Raw genomic sequence first — 21,282 nt, 5'->3', positions numbered from 1 at the left:
TCCTTTAAAGTTAAGGAAAGTAGAAACATAGATAGAGTTTGGATTAGTAAGATTCATGATAAGGGAATCATCAATCTTCTGGAGGTTTACGCAAAAATGGTTAATCTCCTCCTCTCTGAAAAGTGGGGTTTGTATGAGACTAGTCTGAGTCATCCGTTGTTGATTCGTATTCATCAGTGTCTGATGAAGATTCTGTCTCAACATGATATATAAAAACATGTTGTGTACCATCATACTCTTCTTCAAGAGCTTCATAGCCCCCATTGTTAGCGGTTTGTAAAACCTTGACTTTGTCTGGGTATTTTTTTCTATTTGGACATTCATTGGCGTAGTGTCCTTCTTCATTGCAGATCCAACACCTACATTTTTTCTTTCCTTGCGGACAGGAAGTAGTCTTCTTAGGTGTTTCTTTTGAAGGTTTTTTGAAGTATTTTCCTGGTGAAAATTTTCTTCTTTTCTTTTTCCAAAAAGATTTGAATTTCTTTTTGTTTTTATACTTTTTCTTATTATAATTTTTCTTTCCAATATCAAAGTTTTTGAAATCAGAGAGAATGCTACAACAATCTTTGCTTATTGTTTTAAGTTTTTGTTGTTTATATCTGTCTTGACAGATTCTATCAATTTCTTCTTTTGCAATTTTTGTTGCATAAGAAAGACTGGTTTGCTGGATTTCTCCAGTAACTTCTTTTTTCCATCTGTCTGTACAGGTTTCTCCAATAATTGGAATTTTCATGAGGTAAGCAGATATCCATTGCGCATATTCACTTCTTTGTGGAATATCATACAGATATGATTCATACATACATGTGTATTTGTCGAGAAGACTAATATCATGTAATTGGAGTTTTGTCATTGAAACTCTTGCTATGTCAACTTTCTTATTAATGGTGAAGTCTTTATTAGAAATATAATCAAGACCTAAGAAAGTAGTGTATATGACATTTATGATATTATCAAAAAGATCTGAACCATGCATTTCTTCATTCCAATTATTGTTTCTTAGGAATTTTTGCACAATTCCATCAGTTTTGTGTTCTAAAAGTAGTAGAACATTTTTTGCTTTTTCAAATTCATCTGGGTTTGTCTGTAAGATTAGTGAAATCTCAGTAACCCATTTTTCTACAACTCTTTCTCTGAGTTTTAGATCTTGGATACAATCAATATTGAGTACATTGATCGTATTGGATCCTTGACCACTATTTGGAATACCATTGTGGACAGGCATTTTGAACTCATATTTCTTTTTATTGCTTCTTCTAGCGGCTGTATAAGAAGATTCTGCTTCATCATCTTCCATATCTGAATATTCGAACTTTACAGTTTTTGTATTAGTCTTAAAGTTATCTTCTTGTTCTGATTCAGTATCAGGTTCATCTATTTTAGTCATTCTAAAATATTGATCAAAAAGTTTGGGTTCTTTTTGATACAATTCTTCGCATTCTTCAGTTTCTAAAGATAAAAGCTGAATAAGTTTTTGGTCAGCCTTATCATAATCTTCATATTGAAGGTTAAAGAAATATTTCTCAAGTTTCTCAGAGATTGTTTCTTTCATTTTTGCTCTTTTTTGAAAATATCGATTTTCTGGGAGTCTTTTGAGCTTCCTAAGTCAGGGTTTCCAATACTTGGATTGGGAGGTGAGTATTTCTTAAGACCTGAATATTGATCTATTTAGCTCGGGTATCGAGGTCATCCTATCAGTTGTTTTAACTGCTCTTGTACATTAGTGATCTTAAGGTTGTTTTCTTTAAGAGTGCCTTCAATATTTGCCTTTTTGGCGACTTCTTCAACAAAATGGTTGTTTTTTAAAGAGTTTTCTAAAAGAATAGAATGTTTGTCAATAGACTGGGTTAGCTTGATAGTTAGTTTATTTTGTCTTTCAATAACTTCGAAGAATTTTTCAAAATTATTTTTATCAAGATTATTTTTAACCAAAATGGCTAAATCGTTTTTAAATTGGTTAAAAGGTATTTTATTTTTAGAAATATCTTTAGAAATATCTTTTAAAATACCAAGGTAATGGCATATTTTCGAAGTTTTTAAGAGACATCTTGCAATGATTTGGTTGAGATTATTGCAATGATTTACAATTGTTTGAATACCAGCTTTTCCAGAAGTAGAGAAAACGTATTCTTTCTTTTCAGTATTGTCGTCAAGGGTTTTGATTTTTACTGTTTTACCTTTTTTATAAAAATGAGGAAAATCAATTTTATTACTCATTTATTACCTCAGAGATTTGTTTGATATTCTGACGTAGACTATCAATTTTTAAAGACATGTTTCTTATTAAGTTACTATCTTTTCTTTCTGAGCTTTCTCCTATATGGAGTGAATCCATAGAAATTCTTGGTCTAAGAGTTTCTCCTAGAGCTTTTTTGTTTCTAGCTATATTTAAAACCCAAGAGTTTTCTTGAGGATTTATGTCGCAGAATTGTTTATCTTTGACATGGCCTACTTCTGAAAAGACATCATCAAGTTCGATGTACTCGTCTTTCTTGTAGTCTATGCTATGGTGACTATTGGTCAGGGCATATCCTATGAGATAGGTTATGGTGAATGGTTTATCACCTGGGTTCATAAGGTCACTTCTTTCAAAGTGATGTATAAAAGATAAAGTTTTATCTATATTTGCAGATTTCAAATCTAGAGCAAATTTTGGATAGACTGAAAACATAAATTTTTGGTATGCAAGGTTTCCCCTAGCAGCACCTAAGATGCAGTCCTGTCTGTCAGTAATTCTGTTGTCAATTAAGGCCATTTTTATGGGAGAATTTATTCCTGCTTGGAATTGGGATTTTATCAAAATTTTTACAGCTCCGATATGGACCATTCTTACTTTTGATCTAATCTCGACTGGAATACTTTTTAAGTTATTGTTTATTTGTTCTTTAGTCAAAAGGGGTAGAAAGACAGCTCCTATTGTGTCTTTTATGTCTACAGACATTTCTTTAGTACTAACAAAGTAGAAAATTTCATTTTTCCTTTTAAGCGGATTTAAAATACTAAGTTTAGAAGGAACATTTTTGAAAATGTTTTCTTTCTTTATTTTTAAATCTGTTTTCTTGACCCGAGAGAGAAGATCTTGTTTTATTAAGAGGTTTGCATGAAAGCCGTCTTCATCCTCAACATAAGTTAGGATTTGTTTTTCTTCTGAATCATTTTCTTCAGAATTGTTGAAAATTTCTTTATTCATGTTTAAGAAATGTTAACAAGTTAAAATCCTTTTTCTGAGTTCTGAAACTGAGTTTAAAGCTTTATCAAGGTGTTCTTGATGCATTTTTTGCCTATGAAGGAGGTACTTACGTATATTAACCATGGTTGGTATATATTCGTGAATATGTTTATTTTGTGCTTGTAGAATTCTGAAATTTATATGCACTAAATCTTTTTTATTACTTAAAAGTATATCTTTATGTTGAGAAATCTCATTCTCTGTATTACGAATTTCTTCAAATAATTCACTGTAAAGTGTTTTATTATAATGTAGTACCATTTTTTAACAAGGCTCTGATACCAGTGTTGGTGTACGGAATTTGTTTTGTATATTTTGTATGTTTAGAAGGAAATAGATGCAAAAAATTGTTATGGAGAAAGAGTTGATTCTTGAATCCATTCTGGGAGTGAAGAGATGCATCTGATGTAGATCGGATTATCTTTTGCTTTAAGTACTTTCTTTCGAAAGTTCTTAATGGATTCTACCATGCTGCTTGGGAAGAAATTGAGTTCTTGAAGGTTGCAGCTTGGGTAGATATTGTCGATTAGTCCAGCTTGAAAGGCTTGGTAGACTAATTTTGCATCTGCTCCTTCAAGAAAGTTGAACAGACTTTTTGTTTTCTTGTCCGTAGTGAAAAACTTTTCATGAACAAGGTCTTCTGGGCATGCAGCTCTTGCTTTCTTCCAGATTGTTCTGAAATCTTCAAAAGAGATTTCAGGATAGTTAACCATTTGTTGAACGTCAATTGGAACGTCAAACCTTTGGTCTCTGTGGGCTTCTTTGACTTTTTGAATTTTTGGTCGAAGAAGTGGTTGGTTAGTCTTGCTTGTATCGTCTTGATAAGTGGCAAGGCTTAATCTTGCAGATGTTTCATTTCTGAATTTTTTGCAAGTAACTTTATCAACTTTACAGAAGGTTTCTGTAATTCCCCAGTCAGTATGAACACCGGCATGGGGTCCTTTATAGATTACATAAAATCTTTCAGCTTCTTTGTTAAGAGCTTTTTTGTAATCTGGTGTGAACTCCTGCACAGATTTGTTAGTGGGTGACAAAGTTGTCATTTTACTGATTCCTTCAGTACAAGGATTGGGATCAACCAATAAGCTAGTTTTTCCATTAGGAAGAGGAGTAGCTGTCTCCTTTATTATGCTTTTTAGCAAAGCATCAGCTTTCAACGGATTTGTTGATTCTTTACCAGGTGCCGTTTGCACTGGAATAGCCTTTGTTTTTGAGCTTTCGCTTTCCGGTACATTGGTGACCGTTGTTACTTGTTCATACAAGTTGATTTTCTGCTCAATTGCAGATAGCTCTATGAGGAGCATTTGTTTCTTCATCCTCAAAATGTTGAGGTCTTCCATTTTTGTAAACTCAATTTTTGTTTACTTTTCTCTCTAATCTCCTCCTCACTTTTTTGTAGGTGAAGTTTTTTGTGAGGAAATATGTCATGAGGATCATATCCTTTTATAGGGCTCGAGAGGAGCGAGTGAGATCATGGATGATGTAAGGCATACCTGAAGTCACGAGTGAGGCAGTCTGCCAGTACGTTTTTGTTTCCTGCGAGATGTTCAACAGCGAAAGTATATCGTGAGAACCACTCTTGCCATCGTATTAGCCGGCCTAATTTGTTATCTCCTGCAATCTTCGTTCGGAGGAAATAAGTAAAATTTTTATTATCTGTACGAACCAGGAAATTTACTGGTGTTAAATATACAGAGAATTTTGTAATAACTCTTTTTACAGCGAGTAATTCTTTTTCATTGCTATGGTAGTTTTTCTCAGCTGCTTTGAAACTGCCAGAGGTGTACCTGCAAATTTGTTCTTCGTTTTTGGGGTTTTTAGCTTTTAAAACACCTCCCCAAAATTCATCAGAAGCATCAGTTTCAATAATTAAACTGTCTTCAATGTTTGGAAGATAAAGTTTTGGAAAATTGATTAAAACTTTCTTTATCTTTTTGATGTAGTCTGTATCAGCATTTGACCAATTCCAGATGACATCTTTTTTTAATTTTACCTGTAAAGGTTTTCTCATGGCTGCAAGTTTTTCAATATATGTTTCAGCATAAGTTAAAACACCAAGAAATCTTTGTAGTTGTTTTTTGTCTTCTAAAACATTTGGAAAGTCATGTAAATGTTCAAGAATATGCTTTTGAGGACAATGAGTACCTTCATTTATTTCTAAACCCAAAAAATTGATTTTTGTTTTGAAAAGATGAGCTTTCTTTTTTGAAAGTATTATTCCATATTTTAAAATAGTTCTGAGAACCTGTGTGACATGAACATAGTGTTCTTGTTCATTTTTGCTGAAGATCATGATGTCATCAACGTATACAGTGCAGAAACCTTCAAGGCCTCGAAGAGCGTTCTGCATGTGTCTTTGAAAAATACTAGGAGCTTGTTTAAGCCCAAAGGGTAGTACTTTCCATTGAAAGAGTCCATCAGGACATGTGAAGGCAGTGAGAAGCTGCGATTCTTCATCAAGTAGAACTTGCCAGAAACCTGACTTGCAGTCGAAGCTTGAATAAATGTTTTTTCCTCGTAGAAGAGTCAAGAGTTCGTGCATATTGGGAAGATTATGTGAGTCTCCAATAGTTGCATCATTGATTGCTTTGTAATTGACAACCATGCGCTTCTTTCCTCTTCTTTTCTCTGCTTCTTTATTGACAAGAAAGGCAGGAGACATATGAGGGGATTTTGATTCTATAATTAGTCTCATATCAAGTAATTCCTTGATTTGTTTGGAAAATTCTTCTCTATCTTGTAAAGAGTAAACCATAGGTTTTTCTCTAATAACCGTCTTAGGATTAATAAGCTTAATTGAAGCTTTCATCCATCCTTTGGTTTTATTTGGATCAATAGGATTTTCAGAACAAACTTTTTCAAGAAGATCTTCAATCTGTTTGAACCTGGTAGTTTGGATAGAAATAATCTTTTCTTTATTAATCCCTTCATGGGTTATATTAGTACCTGGAATTTGTTTTTCTTTAGAACCTTTTTCTTGAGTTTCAAGAAAACCTGGTTTTCCTTTGCTATAGGCTTCTGTAACCTTTTTTATAATTACCATATCATTATTAAGATGAAAGGCGATTCTATCTATCCATTGTATGAATGGTCCATAAACTTGACAGAAGTTGTTTCCAATTATGATATCAATTCCTGAATTTTGTTGGTAAATAGTGGGAACGTTGAAATGTTCTCCTGAAAGTTCGAGATTAATGTTTCTACAAACTTTATTAATTTTTATGGTTTCACCATTTGCAATAGTGGCACTAATTTCTTTGGGAGCGTTTTCCCAGAGTTCATCCGGAATGATGAATTTGCTTGCAAGACATAAAGATGCACCTGTGTCTACAAAACAATGTACTCTAAATTTTTTATATCCTTTAAAGTTAAGGAAAGTAGAAACATAGATAGAGTTTGGATTAGTAAGATTCATGATAAGGGAATCATCAATCTTCTGGAGGTTTACGCAAAAATGGTTAATCTCCTCCTCTCTGAAAAGTGGGGTTTGTATGAGACTAGTCTGAGTCATCCGTTGTTGATTCGTATTCATCAGTGTCTGATGAAGATTCTGTCTCAACATGATATATAAAAACATGTTGTGTACCATCATACTCTTCTTCAAGAGCTTCATAGCCCCCATTGTTAGCGGTTTGTAAAACCTTGACTTTGTCTGGGTATTTTTTTCTATTTGGACATTCATTGGCGTAGTGTCCTTCTTCATTGCAGATCCAACACCTACATTTTTTCTTTCCTTGCGGACAGGAAGTAGTCTTCTTAGGTGTTTCTTTTGAAGGTTTTTTGAAGTATTTTCCTGGTGAAAATTTTCTTCTTTTCTTTTTCCAAAAAGATTTGAATTTCTTTTTGTTTTTATACTTTTTCTTATTATAATTTTTCTTTCCAATATCAAAGTTTTTGAAATCAGAGAGAATGCTACAACAATCTTTGCTTATTGTTTTAAGTTTTTGTTGTTTATATCTGTCTTGACAGATTCTATCAATTTCTTCTTTTGCAATTTTTGTTGCATAAGAAAGACTGGTTTGCTGGATTTCTCCAGTAACTTCTTTTTTCCATCTGTCTGTACAGGTTTCTCCAATAATTGGAATTTTCATGAGGTAAGCAGATATCCATTGCGCATATTCACTTCTTTGTGGAATATCATACAGATATGATTCATACATACATGTGTATTTGTCGAGAAGACTAATATCATGTAATTGGAGTTTTGTCATTGAAACTCTTGCTATGTCAACTTTCTTATTAATGGTGAAGTCTTTATTAGAAATATAATCAAGACCTAAGAAAGTAGTGTATATGACATTTATGATATTATCAAAAAGATCTGAACCATGCATTTCTTCATTCCAATTATTGTTTCTTAGGAATTGTGCAAAAATTCCTAATTTTCTACCTGGTTTTCCTTTGCTGTTGTAGGTGAAGAGGTAATTAAGGTGTTTTGCAATCTTTAACTTATGTACAAAAAACAACTGGGAATCTATAAATACCTTTTAAAACATACAAAAAACAACTGCAAAGATTCCTAATTTTTGTTTTGTATATTTTCAATTAAGGTGTTTTGCTTATGCTGAAATACATAGAAATAAAACCTTTAAGAGGAGATTAACCTCTTCACCTACAAAAAAGTGAGGAGGAGATTAGAGAGAAAAGTATTATTCCATATTTTAAACTGATACCAGTGTTGGTGTACGGAATTTGTTTTGTATATTTTGTATGTTTAGAAGGAAATAGATGCAAAAAATTGTAAAGAGAAAACTCATTAATCAATAAGTGTTTTGTAGTAGGAGTATTACTTACATAGATAGAAACTATTCAAGCCAGCCTGTGTCAATCATTGGTCTATGTGGTTGCTTTCCCTGTTGGCCTCATGCCTGTGGTACTGTTGACCATCGACGACCTGACACTCTGTCACTTACAGGTTTCATGACTCTATTTTGTAAGAACACTCAAGTATAACAAAACAAAGATTTATTGATAAAAGAGCTCCCGAAATGGGAGTACTCCTATAATATTTTACATCTCTCCCTTCTAAGGGAGATTTTTACTCACAAGACATTGAACTGAAAATTTACAAGATAGAGAGTGTTTTTGTTGCACTCGTTATTGCGATGATCTTTTTCCCAAAACATAACTCTCAATTTATAGATATATTGAGAGGGTCTGATCCTTACCTATTATGCCAGGCATGACGTTTTTATCCACTAAAGATTACATTATTGTGGACAGCTGGAAAGCTTTTAATAATGGAGAAAAGGCATTATTATTTTGAGTGGTGGGGCCATTTGACACGTGAAGCATCTTTCTTTAAGATGATGAGGATTTGTCATCTTCAGAGGGGGGGTCCCTCCTTTGTCTCCGAATCTTTGCAATCGCAAAAGTGACAAAGATGTTCTTCGAAAAGTTGTTCTGCATGTCGGCAGAAGTGTTGGCGTGTAGCATTGGATACTTCCATGCTATTGTTCATGAATTTTTCTCCAAACTTGGAGGCTTGATGAAGATCTTCTTGGCTGGTGTTGTTGTAACTCCAGCTTGTAATTATACAATGTGAATCAGTATAATTAATCTTCTTTTTTGAACCAGAGATAATTTCAATGATTTTTTCTGATATTCTTCTTAAACCATTGATGCGGTTAGGATGAAGAATTTCTGTGAAAGGTAGATCTTTATCTTCCATTGGTTGAGATTGTTCAATCTCTCTATTGGCTTTAGAAAGACCAATTTCCAGAAAGTGGTATGGAGAAAGAGTTGATTCTTGAATCCATTCTGGGAGTGAAGAGATGCATCTGATGTAGATCGGATTATCTTTTGCTTTAAGTACTTTCTTTCGAAAGTTCTTAATGGATTCTACCATGTTGCTTGGGAAGAATTTGAGTTCTTAAAGGTTGCAGCTTGGGTAGATATTGTCGATTAGTCCAGCTTGAAAGGCTTGGTAGACTAATTTTGCATCTGCTCCTTCGAGAAAGTTGAACAGACTTTTTGTTTTCTTGTCCGTAGTGAAAAACTTTTCATGAACAAGGTCTTCTGGGCATGCAGCTCTTGCTTTCTTCCAGATTGTTCTGAAATCTTCAAAAGAGATTTCAGGATAGTTAACCATTTGTTGAACGTCAATTGGAACGTCAAACCTTTGGTCTCTATGGGCTTCTTTGACTTTTTGAATTTTTGGTCGAAGAAGTGGTTGGTTAGTCTTGCTTGTATCGTCTTGATAAGTGGCAAGGCTTAATCTTGCAGATGTTTCATTTCTGAATTTTTTGCAAGTAACTTTATCAACTTTACAGAAGGTTTCTGTAATTCCCCAGTCAGTATGAACACCGGCATGGGGTCCTTTATAGATTACATAAAATCTTTCAGCTTCTTTGTTAAGAGCTTTTTTGTAATCTGGTGTGAACTCCTGCACAGATTTGTTAGTGGGTGACAAAGTTGTCATTTTACTGATTCCTTCAGTACAAGGATTGGGATCAACCAATAAGCTATTTTTTCCATTAGGAAGAGGAGTAGCTGTCTCCTTTATTATGCTTTTTAGCAAAGCATCAGCTTTCAACGGATTTGTTGATTCTTTACCAGGTGCCGTTTGCACTGGAATAGCCTTTGTTTTTGAGCTTTCGCTTTCCGGTACATTGGTGACCGTTGTTACTTGTTCATACAAGTTGATTTTCTGCTCAATTGCAGATAGCTCTATGAGGAGCATTTGTTTCTTCATCCTCAAAATGTTGAGGTCTTCCATTTTTGTAAACTCAATTTTTGTTTACTTTTCTCTCTAATCTCCTCCTCACTTTTTTGTAGGTGAAGTTTTTTGTGAGGAAATATGTCATGAGGATCATATCCTTTTATAGGGCTCGAGAGGAGCGAGTGAGATCATGGATGATGTAAGGCATACCTGAAGTCACGAGTGAGGCAGTCTGCCAGTACGTTTTTGTTTCCTGCGAGATGTTCAACAGCGAAAGTATATCGTGAGAACCACTCTTGCCATCGTATTAGCCGGCCTAATTTGTTATCTCCTGCAATCTTCGTTCGGAGGAAATAAGTAAAATTTTTATTATCTGTACGAACCAGGAAATTTACTGGTGTTAAATATACAGAGAATTTTGTAATAACTCTTTTTACAGCGAGTAATTCTTTTTCATTGCTATGGTAGTTTTTCTCAGCTGCTTTGAAACTGCCAGAGGTGTACCTGCAAATTTGTTCTTCGTTTTTGGGGTTTTTAGCTTTTAAAACACCTCCCCAAAATTCATCAGAAGCATCAGTTTCAATAATTAAACTGTCTTCAATGTTTGGAAGATAAAGTTTTGGAAAATTGATTAAAACTTTCTTTATCTTTTTGATGTAGTCTGTATCAGCATTTGACCAATTCCAGATGACATCTTTTTTTAATTTTACCTGTAAAGGTTTTCTCATGGCTGCAAGTTTTTCAATATATGTTTCAGCATAAGTTAAAACACCAAGAAATCTTTGTAGTTGTTTTTTGTCTTCTAAAACATTTGGAAAGTCATGTAAATGTTCAAGAATATGCTTTTGAGGACAATGAGTACCTTCATTTATTTCTAAACCCAAAAAATTGATTTTTGTTTTGAAAAGATGAGCTTTCTTTTTTGAAAGTATTATTCCATATTTTAAAATAGTTCTGAGAACCTGTGTGACATGAACATAGTGTTCTTGTTCATTTTTGCTGAAGATCATGATGTCATCAACGTATACAGTGCAGAAACCTTCAAGGCCTCGAAGAGCGTTCTGCATGTGTCTTTGAAAAATACTAGGAGCTTGTTTAAGCCCAAAGGGTAGTACTTTCCATTGAAAGAGTCCATCAGGACATGTGAAGGCAGTGAGAAGCTGCGATTCTTCATCAAGTAGAACTTGCCAGAAACCTGACTTGCAGTCGAAGCTTGAATAAATGTTTTTTCCTCGTAGAAGAGTCAAGAGTTCGTGCATATTGGGAAGATTATGTGAGTCTCCAATAGTTGCATCATTGATTGCTTTGTAATTGACAACCATGCGCTTCTTTCCTCTTCTTTTCTCTGCTTCTTTATTGACAAGAAAGGCAGGAGACATATGAGGGGATTTTGATTCTATAATTAGTCTCATATCAAGTAATTCCTTGATTTGTTTGGAAAATTCTTCTCTATCTTGTAAAGAGTAAACCATAGGTTTTTCTCTAATAACCGTCTTAGGATTAATAAGCTTAATTGAAGCTTTCATCCATCCTTTGGTTTTATTTGGATCAATAGGATTTTCAGAACAAACTTTTTCAAGAAGATCTTCAATCTGTTTGAACCTGGTAGTTTGGATAGAAATAATCTTTTCTTTATTAATCCCTTCATGGGTTATATTAGTACCTGGAATTTGTTTTTCTTTAGAACCTTTTTCTTGAGTTTCAAGAAAACCTGGTTTTCCTTTGCTATAGGCTTCTGTAACCTTTTTTATAATTACCATATCATTATTAAGATGAAAGGCGATTCTATCTATCCATTGTATGAATGGTCCATAAACTTGACAGAAGTTGTTTCCAATTATGATATCAATTCCTGAATTTTGTTGGTAAATAGTGGGAACGTTGAAATGTTCTCCTGAAAGTTCGAGATTAATGTTTCTACAAACTTTATTAATTTTTATGGTTTCACCATTTGCAATAGTGGCACTAATTTCTTTGGGAGCGTTTTCCCAGAGTTCATCCGGAATGATGAATTTGCTTGCAAGACATAAAGATGCACCTGTGTCTACAAAACAATGTACTCTAAATTTTTTATATCCTTTAAAGTTAAGGAAAGTAGAAACATAGATAGAGTTTGGATTAGTAAGATTCATGATAAGGGAATCATCAATCTTCTGGAGGTTTACGCAAAAATGGTTAATCTCCTCCTCTCTGAAAAGTGGGGTTTGTATGAGACTAGTCTGAGTCATCCGTTGTTGATTCGTATTCATCAGTGTCTGATGAAGATTCTGTCTCAACATGATATATAAAAACATGTTGTGTACCATCATACTCTTCTTCAAGAGCTTCATAGCCCCCATTGTTAGCGGTTTGTAAAACCTTGACTTTGTCTGGGTATTTTTTTCTATTTGGACATTCATTGGCGTAGTGTCCTTCTTCATTGCAGATCCAACACCTACATTTTTTCTTTCCTTGCGGACAGGAAGTAGTCTTCTTAGGTGTTTCTTTTGAAGGTTTTTTGAAGTATTTTCCTGGTGAAAATTTTCTTCTTTTCTTTTTCCAAAAAGATTTGAATTTCTTTTTGTTTTTATACTTTTTCTTATTATAATTTTTCTTTCCAATATCAAAGTTTTTGAAATCAGAGAGAATGCTACAACAATCTTTGCTTATTGTTTTAAGTTTTTGTTGTTTATATCTGTCTTGACAGATTCTATCAATTTCTTCTTTTGTAATTTTTGTTGCATAAGAAAGACTGGTTTGCTGGATTTCTCCAGTAACTTCTTTTTTCCATCTGTCTGTACAGGTTTCTCCAATAATTGGAATTTTCATGAGGTAAGCAGATATCCATTGCGCATATTCACTTCTTTGTGGAATATCATACAGATATGATTCATACATACATGTGTATTTGTCGAGAAGACTAATATCATGTAATTGGAGTTTTGTCATTGAAACTCTTGCTATGTCAACTTTCTTATTAATGGTGAAGTCTTTATTAGAAATATAATCAAGACCTAAGAAAGTAGTGTATATGACATTTATGATATTATCAAAAAGATCTGAACCATGCATTTCTTCATTCCAATTATTGTTTCTTAGGAATTGTGCAAAAATTCCTAATTTTCTACCTGGTTTTCCTTTGCTGTTGTAGGTGAAGAGGTAATTAAGGTGTTTTGCAATCTTTAACTTATGTACAAAAAACAACTGGGAATCTATAAATACCTTTTAAAACATACAAAAAACAACTGCAAAGATTCCTAATTTTTGTTTTGTATATTTTCAATTAAGGTGTTTTGCTTATGCTGAAATACATAGAAATAAAACCTTTAAGAGGAGATTAACCTCTTCACCTACAAAAAAGTGAGGAGGAGATTAGAGAGAAAAGTATTATTCCATATTTTAAACTGATACCAGTGTTGGTGTACGGAATTTGTTTTGTATATTTTGTATGTTTAGAAGGAAATAGATGCAAAAAATTGTAAAGAGAAAACTCATTAATCAATAAGTGTTTTGTAGTAGGAGTATTACTTACATAGATAGAAACTATTCAAGCCAGCCTGTGTCAATCATTGGTCTATGTGGTTGCTTTCCCTGTTGGCCTCATGCCTGTGGTACTGTTGACCATCGACGACCTGACACTCTGTCACTTACAGGTTTCATGACTCTATTTTGTAAGAACACTCAAGTATAACAAAACAAAGATTTATTGATAAAAGAGCTCCCGAAATGGGAGTACTCCTATAATATTTTACATCTCTCCCTTCTAAGGGAGATTTTTACTCACAAGACATTGAACTGAAAATTTACAAGATAGAGAGTGTTTTTGTTGCACTCGTTATTGCGATGATCTTTTTCCCAAAACATAACTCTCAATTTATAGATATATTGAGAGGGTCTGATCCTTACCTATTATGCCAGGCATGACGTTTTTATCCACTAAAGATTACATTATTGTGGACAGCTGGAAAGCTTTTAATAATGGAGAAAAGGCATTATTATTTTGAGTGGTGGGGCCATTTGACACGTGAAGCATCTTTCTTTAAGATGATGAGGATTTGTCATCTTCAGAGGGGGGGTCCCTCCTTTGTCTCCGAATCTTTGCAATCGCAAAAGTGACAAAGATGTTCTTCGAAAAGTTGTTCTGCATGTCGGCAGAAGTGTTGGCGTGTAGCATTGGATACTTCCATGCTATTGTTCATGAATTTTTCTCCAAACTTGGAGGCTTGACGAAGATCTTCTTGGCTGGTGTTGTTGTAACTCCAGCTTGTAATTATACAATGTGAATCAGTATAATTAATCTTCTTTTTTGAACCAGAGATAATTTCAATGATTTTTTCTGATATTCTTCTTAAACCATTGATGCGGTTAGGATGAAGAATTTCTGTGAAAGGTAGATCTTTATCTTCCATTGGTTGAGATTGTTCAATCTCTCTATTGGCTTTAGAAAGACCAATTTCCAGAAAGTGGTATGGAGAAAGAGTTGATTCTTGAATCCATTCTGGGAGTGAAGAGATGCATCTGATGTAGATCGGATTATCTTTTGCTTTAAGTACTTTCTTTCGAAAGTTCTTAATGGATTCTACCATGCTGCTTGGGAAGAATTTGAGTTCTTGAAGGTTGCAGCTTGGGTAGATATTGTCGATTAGTCCAGCTTGAAAGGCTTGGTAGACTAATTTTGCATCTGCTCCTTCGAGAAAGTTGAACAGACTTTTTGTTTTCTTGTCCGTAGTGAAAAACTTTTCATGAACAAGGTCTTCTGGGCATGCAGCTCTTGCTTTCTTCCAGATTGTTCTGAAATCTTCAAAAGAGATTTCAGGATAGTTAACCATTTGTTGAACGTCAATTGGAACGTCAAACCTTTGGTCTCTGTGGGCTTCTTTGACTTTTTGAATTTTTGGTCGAAGAAGTGGTTGGTTAGTCTTGCTTGTATCGTCTTGATAAGTGGCAAGGCTTAATCTTGCAGGTGTTTCATTTCTGAATTTTTTGCAAGTAACTTTATCAACTTTACAGAAGGTTTCTGTAATTCCCCAGTCAGTATGAACACCGGCATGGGGTCCTTTATAGATTACATAAAATCTTTCAGCTTCTTTGTTAAGAGCTTTTTTGTAATCTGGTGTGAACTCCTGCACAGATTTGTTAGTGGGTGACAAAGTTGTCATTTTACTGATTCCTTCAGTATAAGGATTGGGATCAACCAATAAGCTATTTTTTCCATTAGGAAGAGGAGTAGCTGTCTCCTTTATTATGCTTTTTAGCAAAGCATCAGCTTTCAACGGATTTGTTGATTCTTTATCAGGTGCCGTTTGCACTGGAATAGCCTTTGTTTTTGAGCTTTCGCTTTCCGGTACATTGGTGACCGTTGTTACTTGTTCATACAAGTTGATTTTCTGCTCAATTGCAGATAGCTCTATGAGGAGCATTTGTTTCTTCATCCTCAAAATGTTGAGGTCTTCCATTTTTGTAAACTCAATTTTTGTTTACTTTTCTCTCTAATCTCCTCCTCACTTTTTTGTAGGTGAAGTTTTTTGTGAGGAAATATGTCATGAGGATCATATCCTTTTATAGGGCTCGAGAGGAGCGAGTGAGATCATGGATGATGTAAGGCATACCTGAAGTCACGAGTGAGGCAGTCTGCCAGTACGTTTTTGTTTCCTGCGAGATGTTCAACAGCGAAAGTATATCGTGAGAACCACTCTTGCCATCGTATTAGCCGGCCTAATTTGTTATCTCCTGCAATCTTCGTTCGGAGGAAATAAGTAAAATTTTTATTATCTGTACGAACCAGGAAATTTACTGGTGTTAAATATACAGAGAATTTTGTAATAACTCTTTTTACAGCGAGTAATTCTTTTTCATTGCTATGGTAGTTTTTCTCAGCTGCTTTGAAACTGCCAGAGGTGTACCTGCAAATTTGTTCTTCGTTTTTGGGGTTTTTAGCTTTTAAAACACCTCCCCAAAATTCATCAGAAGCATCAGTTTCAATAATTAAACTGTCTTCAATGTTTGGAAGATAAAGTTTTGGAAAATTGATTAAAACTTTCTTTATCTTTTTGATGTAGTCTGTATCAGCATTTGACCAATTCCAGATGACATCTTTTTTTAATTTTACCTGTAAAGGTTTTCTCATGGCTGCAAGTTTTTCAATATATGTTTCAGCATAAGTTAAAACACCAAGAAATCTTTGTAGTTGTTTTTTGTCTTCTAAAACATTTGGAAAGTCATGTAAATGTTCAAGAATATGCTTTTGAGGACAATGAGTACCTTCATTTATTTCTAAACCCAAAAAATTGATTTTTGTTTTGAAAAGATGAGCTTTCTTTTTTGAAAGTATTATTCCATATTTTAAAATAGTTCTGAGAACCTGTGTGACATGAACATAGTGTTCTTGTTCATTTTTGCTGAAGATCATGATGTCATCAACGTATACAGTGCAGAAACCTTCAAGGCCTCGAAGAGCGTTCTGCATGTGTCTTTGAAAAATACTAGGAGCTTGTTTAAGCCCAAAGGGTAGTACTTTCCATTGAAAGAGTCCATCAGGACATGTGAAGGCAGTGAGAAGCTGCGATTCTTCATCAAGTAGAACTTGCCAGAAACCTGACTTGCAGTCGAAGCTTGAATAAATGTTTTTTCCTCGTAGAAGAGTCAAGAGTTCGTGCATATTGGGAAGATTATGTGAGTCTCCAATAGTTGCATCATTGATTGCTTTGTAATTGACAACCATGCGCTTCTTTCCTCTTCTTTTCTCTGCTTCTTTATTGACAAGAAAGGCAGGAGACATATGAGGGGATTTTGATTCTATAATTAGTCTCATATCAAGTAATTCCTTGATTTGTTTGGAAAATTCTTCTCTATCTTGTAAAGAGTAAACCATAGGTTTTTCTCTAATAACCGTCTTAGGATTAATAAGCTTAATTGAAGCTTTCATCCATCCTTTGGTTTTATTTGGATCAATAGGATTTTCAGAACAAACTTTTTCAAGAAGATCTTCAATCTGTTTGAACCTGGTAGTTTGGATAGAAATAATCTTTTCTTTATTAATCCCTTCATGGGTTATATTAGTACCTGGAATTTGTTTTTCTTTAGAACCTTTTTCTTGAGTTTCAAGAAAACCTGGTTTTCCTTTGCTATAGGCTTCTGTAACCTTTTTTATAATTACCATATCATTATTAAGATGAAAGGCGATTCTATCTATCCATTGTATGAATGGTCCATAAACTTGACAGAAGTTGTTTCTAATTGATGAATTTGCTTGCAAGACATAAAGATGCATAAATTTTTTAGAAGTATTTTATTCCTGGTAATAAAACATAATAAAGGAGACAGCTACTCCTCTTCCTAATGGAAAAACTAGCTTATTGGAATACTTTTTAAGAGATTGTTTTGTAGACACAATACGAATTTTAGAATTGACATTATAACTCCAAATTTTGGATAGACTGAAAACATAAATTTTTGGTATGCAAGGTTTCCCCTAGCAGCACCTAAGATGGGAATATTCTTGATGTGTTCAAGAATGTCTTTATTACAAGGGCAAGAGTCAATCTTTTCAGATAACTCTTTAGTAATGTCTGCAATAATTTTTGCAGATGCTACTTCTAACTGTGTAGTGGTTACGTATTTAATGGCCGTACAGGTTTTATTTTCAATAGAGAGAATCCAACTTGTTGATTCGTGTTTTTATTATAATGTAGTATATAAGTTAGAGAGGGGATGTCTCTCTAAATTATATATTTCTTCATCAATTTTTGCCCAACAAATAGTGTGTCTTTTGAGGATGAAACTATTTGCAGATTTCAAAAAACTTCTCGGGTCAAGATAACACTCTGTCACTTACATCTATTTTTTAACTGGTATTAGATCCTTCCATATCTGAATAAACATACAGCTCCTATTGTGTCTTTTATGTCTACAGACATTTCTTTAGTACTAACAAAGTAGAAAATTTCATTTTTCCTTTTAAGCGGATTTAAAATACTAAGTTTAGAAGGAACATTTTTGAAAATGTTTTCTTTCTTTATTTTTAAATCTGTTTTCTTGACCCGAGAGAGAAGATCTTGTTTTATTAAGAGGTTTGCATGAAAGCCGTCTTCATCCTCACCATGCCGTACACCAACACTGGTGTACGATGAGTAATACAACACAGATAGTTAGTTTATTTTGTCTTTTAATATAGAGTAATAACCATTTGGTGTACCAAAGGCCAACAGGTCTTGAGGTGGTTAATCTCTGGATATACTCACAAAAAATTTAAAGCTTTATGATATTTAAAGGACATCCTTAGAAAATAGATGCAAAAAAATTTTTAACAAGACTAATATCAAATTCCGTACACCAACACTGGTATCTTAATAAGAAAAGATACCAACCATGGTTAATATAACCCATATAAATTTTTAAAGACATGTTTTATCGAGGACATTGTTAGTGGGTGACAAAGTTGTCATTTTACTGATTCCTTCAGTACAAGGATTGGGATCAAACATTTTGGATTAGTAAGATTCATGATAAGGGAATCATCAATCTTCTGGAGGTTTACGCAAAAATGGTTAATCTCCTCCTCTCTGAAAAGTGGGGTTTGTATGAGACTAGTCTGAGTCATCCGTTGTTGATTCGTATTCATCAGTGTCTGATGAAGATTCTGTCTCAACATGATATATAAAAACATGTTGTGTACCATCATACTCTTCTTCAAGAGCTTCATAGCCCCCATTGTTAGCGGTTTGTAAAACCTTGACTTTGTCTGGGTATTTTTTTCTATTTGGACATTCATTGGCGTAGTGTCCTTCTTCATTGCAGATCCAACACCACTGTTGGGTTTTGAGCATTATAACACTCCTATGGTGCACATGCAACCCTAAATGCTTTGGATCTATGTTTTCTCTAATTATACATGCATTTTCAATTTTTTCCAAAGCGTTCTCGTAACTAGAATACAAATTGTCAAATGAACAATACACTAGTTAGATTACTTACCTCTTAGAAGGACTTGTAGTTCTTGACCTTTGAAAGCTTGAGCACCTCAAGTGTGATGCCTCTAATGGTTCACAAACACCAGTTTTCAAGAGGAGGCTTGAAAGAATAGGTTACTTGCACAAAATCAATATCACTCTCCAAGAAACTTGTGGCAAGATGGTGTAACCGATTTTGGCTATAGAGGGTTCTATTTATAGTGTGGCAAATGCTAGGGTTACGCTTTGTAAACCATAATGACCTTTCATATTACTTAGGATACATGGGTTAACCTCCATGGACTATCTGTGGATTATCTCATTGGTTTAGCCCATCCTAAATAACCATGGATCATTAGCTCACTATTGAATCATTGATTTACAAAATTAATCCTCATATATTTAATTAGTCTCTTTTGATCACAAAATTAATTCCAAACTAATTCTTGATCAATACTAATTAAATAATATGATTTCATATTAATATATTATACTTGTAATATATTAATAAATCATAAATAACCTTATTCTCAAAAGTCCATTCTATCAAATTGCACTGGTGAAGGCAACCCAAAAGGATCATGCTACAATCGGGTCAAGTACATCCCGGTTATAGTTATGAGCTTAGACACTAAATCCAACAGTTACGAGTATGTATCTTTACCATATATTTTATTGCTTTCCTTATTTATGCTTATGTCTTATCTGATCATATATGGGGACGTTTTTAGCCAATGGTATGAATGCTCATGTTCTGTTCGATTCGGGTGCTACCCGATCGTTTGTGTCTCTTGCGCTTATCAAGAAGTTTAGCGACACTCCAAGGACTTTGGATTATTCGTTGGAGGTAGATATTGTCGATGATCGTTCAGTTAGTGCTTCAAGGGTTCATCATGGATGTGTTTTGAATATGTTCAGCGAGAGATATTCGATTGATTTGGTGTCGATTACTATGCGAGGGTCGAAGATTATTGTGGGTATGGACTAGTTGCGCCCCAATGCGGCTATTATTGATTGTGAGCATCAGTTGGTGAGAGTTCGAACCCTACGTGAGGGAGAACTGGTTATTAGTGGAGAGGGTGCTCAACGTAGACCATCAGTCTGTTCATCTGCGAGGGCTAGGAGATATATTCAGCACGGATGCTACGGATTCCTTGATTATGTGGTGGATACGCAATAGGAGGTGATAGGTGCATTTTATGCACCTATTTTTCACGTCTATTTCTATCTTTTCATTGCATTTTACTTCATAATTTTTGCATTTAGTTAATTATTTAGGCACTTGCATGTTTTATTCGGAATGCCAGGTATTTCACTATTTTTGATTAATTTTGTAGGCATTATGGAGCTTGGAGCATTGGAATGCCAGGTATTTCACTATTTTTGATTAATTTTGTAGGCATTATGGAGCTTGGAGCATTAGAACTATGGAGGCGAGCTTGGATCTTGGAGCTTGGAGCTTGGAACTTGGAGCTTGGAGCTTGGAGCATTGGAGCATGAAGAGAATATGGATCGGTCATATCATGGAAGAAAACATTAAGTCCTTTAAGAGAATCAGATATGCGGTTTGGAATTCTTGTCCTTAAGGATTAAGGATTAAATGAGAGTTGGTTGTTTTGCCATTTTCGCAGCGCGGATTGTTGCTAGCCGTGAGATCCAATCACAACTGTTTTAAACTTTAGCGACCGTGACGCAACCAAGGAGATGGTCGCGGCGCGGTGGCCGGTGACCGTTGTTGACCGGTTTGACTTTTGGTCAACCTGATGGTTTTAATTCGTAGACTCAGGTTTGACCTTTGACAGGTTAGGAGGTTCATATAGTTGTCTTGGAGAGTCGTTGAGTGTTTATCCATCAACTTGTGTTTTAAGTGAGTTTTCTCTCTATACTATGTGTGACAATATGTGTCCTTGTATGCTACGATAGATGTATTGTTAGGTTACGCTTGTATGTGCAGACTAGTTAGTCTGTTGTGTGATATGCATTTGTTTATATGATGCTTTCATATATTTATCTAGGAGTTGATGACAAGATCAACTTAAGTGTTGTGAGTATAGATACTCATGTCTAGGAGTTGATGACAAGATCAACTTAAGTGTTGTGAGTATAGATACTCATATCTAGGGGTTGATAGCAAGATTAACATAAGTGTTGTGAGCCTAGAAACTCGATACTTGGTTAGGCAGATTGGTCTCGGTACCGAGAGCCTTGGTTGTATGCTTGTTTGTATATTGTTGTGTGTGGTATTTTGGAGAACTCACTAAGATTTGGCTTACAATTGGATTAAATGTTTCAGAATTTTCAGATGATCACGGGAATGTGAAGGCGTGACTGTACACACTCATCAACAGCTTTTGTACTTTGTGATTCCGCGTTTGTTTATCATACTCTGATTTTGGGATTTTTTTTTCTTTTAGAACAAATGGTTTTAATGGTTTTGGTTTATGAAAAATGGTATTTTATCTTAA

Source organism: Lactuca virosa, chromosome 7 (genome assembly GCF_052849685.1).
Source record: "Lactuca virosa cultivar CGN04683 chromosome 7, Lactuca_virosa_CGN04683_v6, whole genome shotgun sequence".
Classification (NCBI taxonomy): domain Eukaryota; kingdom Viridiplantae; phylum Streptophyta; class Magnoliopsida; order Asterales; family Asteraceae; genus Lactuca; species Lactuca virosa.
The sequence above is the reverse complement of the archived record's forward strand: the minus strand, read 5'-3'. Positions refer to the sequence as shown.